At 35.4% G+C, this 3,001-nt stretch overlaps 1 pseudogene; it reads right to left on the reverse strand.

Moving 5' to 3' along the window:
* Window positions 1-1,177: 1,177 nt before the first annotated feature.
* LOC145046702 (secreted RxLR effector protein 161 pseudogene) lies at window positions 1,178-1,486 on the reverse strand (annotated as a pseudogene).
* Between the last annotated feature and the right edge of the window lie 1,515 nt (window positions 1,487-3,001).

Below are 3,001 nucleotides of genomic sequence, written 5' to 3' on the forward strand. Positions count from 1 at the left end.
CTCTCTTCAAATAGCCTTCCAGTCTCTTACTAGATTTTAGGGCAACCTAAAAGGACTTTGCTAATAATTTAAGTTTATAATAATTTTCTTAATGGCTTATACACCTAATCTAATAGTCTCCTACTTAAATAATTCTATAACTAAATTACAACTTCCAAATTAAACAGCAAAGTGTGCTTTCTAAAGTAACTGTTGAACTCTGATATAAACATGCATTGGTCCTTAGATAAGTGATCAACTATTCCTTCGTTCTTCTAGATATCGTACGAACATGAGACATGGATTATAATCAATCTCATTATCCAAGTTTTGTTTACCGGTTTCCTGATTTGTGATGATGACATAAAACTTCAAATTGAACACATTAATTGAGTCCTAGCTTAGCCCAACACTATAAGTCAACACCAAATCACCGAGGAGCCCACATATATCGTGTTTCCCGTTAGGAAAAAAGGAATGAATAAACTTTGACTTACATACTTGTACCATTTACTCACCAAATCATACATGATATTGCATTTTATAACATCATGTCACTTACGCATTTACACAACACTAATGCACAACCGACTTGTAAATTACAACTCATATATCTCCGTTTTAAGAATGTAAGATATTATCGTCTCATAATTACTCGTGATATAATTCATGAAGTAATTCTCTGAGCGTGGGTTTATCCAATACTTAAATCTCCATTTCTAAGTACTAATGAATGTTAATTGTTATATCTAACTCCCTTAGAAAATCTACAATCCAATTCATGACAGTCTTAATTCACTACTTACTTACTAAAGTATGAGCGACTATAGAGTTTAAATAATTAAATTATTCGGGAAGTAAAACATGCAAATGAAACACAAGAATAAATGATTGACAAAGGCAATAACCAAACTCATAAATAATCTCTATTATTTAGTCATCAAAAGTCAATTACATTTATTTTGTTAAAAGTTTAAAGCTAATCATCTAACTACTAAAACTAATGTCATCTCTCAATCCAATGCTCCTAGCATGTTGTCTATGCTTAATCCTACTCGGTACTTTCTATTGATATGTCTTGATTTTCCACAATCTCTCGGTTCTTAGGTCAAAGCAATCGCTCCTTCATTATCACATAAAAGTTCCATTGGTTCATGAATGGTTGGGACTAATCCAAGATCTAAATGAAGTTCTTCAACTATGTTTCTTCCTTTGATGCTTCACTTGCCGCTATATACTCTGATTCACGGGTAGAATCAGCCAATGTGTCTTGCTTGGAACTTTTCCAAGTAATTGCTCCTCCATTTAAAGTAAATTCCCATCTAGATTGAGAAAGAAATTTGTTTATATCTGTTTGAAAGTTGGAGTCAATATACCCAGTCACTTTCAATGTATCACTGCCACTATGGACTAGAACCATGTCCTTTGTCCTTCGTACATACTTAAGAATGCTCTTAACTGTTGTCCAATGAGCTCTGCCAAGATTTCCCTGATAGCGATTGCCCATGCTCAAGGGAAAGGACACATCATGGCGAGTACATGTCATGGCATACATGATCAATCCTACAGCCAAAGCATAAGGGACTCGACTCATATCAATTATCTCTTCAACCGTACTTGGGCTTTGAGTCTTACTCAATTTGGCATTACTCTGAATAGGTAGATCTTCCTTTCTTAAAATTTTCCATACTAAACCATTTTAGTACCTTGTCCAAGTATGTACTTTGACTAAGTCTAATTAGTCTATTCTTTTTATCTATGAAAATTCTTATCCCGAGAATATAAGCTGCCTCTCCTATATCCTTCATACCGAAACACTTTACAAGCCAATATTTCACTTCTTGAAAGGTTGGAATGTTGTTTCCCATGAGTAGTATGTCATCAACATACAACACTAGAAAAGTTACTATACTCCCACTAGCTTTGACAAATACACAAGACTCATCCTCACTTCTAGAAAAACCAAACTCTGACTTTTTCATGAAATCAAATATTCCAACTGCGAGATGCTTGTTTCAATCCATAGACGGAGTTCTTAGGCTTACACACTTTATTAGGAAACTTTGCATCAACAAAAATCTCTGGCTGACTCATGTAAACATCTTCAACTAATTTCCCATTAAAGAAATCGGTTTTGACAACCATTTTCCAAATTTCATAATCATGAAAGGCATATATGGCGAGCATTATCCTAATAGATTTATCTTAGCCACTGGTGAGAAGATCTCATCATAGTCAACCCCTTGGGTTTGAGTAAGCCCTTTGTACCCAGTCGTTTCTTAAAGGTATGTAAAGTTCCATCCATGTCAGTCTTCTTCTTGATGATCCATTTGCAACCAACTATCTTTCGATTTGGTTGTTGATCAACCAAATTCCAAACTTTGTTTCCATACATCGACTTGATCTCGTTGTCTATTGTCTCTTTCTATTTGGCTACCTCGGGGCCTACCATTGGTTATTAATAGTAAGTTGGCTCATCCAAATTTATCAGTGTTTGATCACTGATAAACGTATCACCTTCTGCAGTTATATGGATGCCATAAATCTGAGGTGGTACACTAACTCTACTAAAACTAAGAAGAGGTAATGAAGTGTCAACTGGTTCAACTGGAGTTTCATCCTCTGGTTAACTACTAGGATCATCTAAGTTTCCTTCATTTATTAGCTCTTGAATTTCTTCAAGGTCAATAGTTTTTCCATTGTCCTCTTCGAATATGAGCTCTCTCTTGCGAAAGACTCATCTTCATGTTACAAAGACCATGTTTTGACTAGGCTTGTAGAACAAGTATCCAAAGGACTTTTATGGATAGCCAATGAAAATATATCACTCACTTCTGGCTTCTTGCTTGTCATGAGTCTCTCGTCTAGCGAAAGCTTCACAACGCTAGACTTTGATAAGTTCTAACAAGGGAAATTTCCCTAACTGCATCTTGTGAGATGTTTTGGTAACCGTTTTTGTTGGGACAAGATTAAGGATATGGGCGTCTATCTCTAAGGCATGCCCTAGAAGGAAATGGGAAGA

This window comes from Lactuca saligna, chromosome 5 (genome assembly GCF_052625555.1).
Source record: "Lactuca saligna cultivar CGN05327 chromosome 5, ASM5262555v1, whole genome shotgun sequence".
Lineage (NCBI taxonomy): Eukaryota > Viridiplantae > Streptophyta > Magnoliopsida > Asterales > Asteraceae > Lactuca > Lactuca saligna.